The 566-nt window shown below is 47.5% G+C and overlaps 1 protein-coding gene across 1 annotated transcript in view; it reads left to right on the top strand.

Annotated features, from left to right (window-relative positions):
* Window positions 1-566, top strand: part of PIK3C2G (phosphatidylinositol-4-phosphate 3-kinase catalytic subunit type 2 gamma) — a 52,617-nt gene that overhangs the window by 19,084 nt on the left and 32,967 nt on the right. The window lies entirely within an intron of this gene.

Raw genomic sequence — 566 nt, 5'->3', positions numbered from 1 at the left:
ATCATCCTTCTCTCCTCTGTGTCATCATCCTCTCCTCTGTGTCATCATCCTTCTCTCCTCGGTGCCATCATCCTTCTCTCCTCTGCGTCATCATCCTTCTCTCCTCTGCGTCATCATCCTTCTCTCCTCTGCGTCATCATCCTTCTCTCCTCTGTGTCATCATCCTCCTCTCCTCCATGCCATCTTCCTTCTGTCCTCTGTATCATCACCCTTCTCTTTTCAGTGTTATCACCCTCCTCTGTGTCATCATCCTTCTGTCCTCTGTGTCATCATCCTTCTCTCCTCTGTGTCATCCTCCTCCTCTCCTCTGTGTCATCATCCTTCTCTCGCGGGGGGTTGCTGACATCACATCCAAGATGGCGGCACCCAGAAGCAGTCTCAGGGCTTTTGGATGTCTACACAAAGGAAACTAATAACATGAATTAAATACGTTGAGGGGAGTTTATGAAAACCAATCAGCACCTCTCTTCAGTTTGCTCAGGTAAGATTTGAAAATAAAAGAGAAGCTGATTGGCTGCAGTGCAAATGTGCTCCAGATTTTGTCTCCTCCAGTGTTGATAAATCCC

Source organism: Nanorana parkeri, unplaced genomic scaffold, assembly GCF_000935625.1.
Source record: "Nanorana parkeri isolate BGI_ZX_2015 unplaced genomic scaffold, ASM93562v1 scaffold576, whole genome shotgun sequence".
NCBI classification, from domain to species: domain Eukaryota; kingdom Metazoa; phylum Chordata; class Amphibia; order Anura; family Dicroglossidae; genus Nanorana; species Nanorana parkeri.
This window is presented reverse-complemented; position numbering and strand designations above follow the sequence as displayed.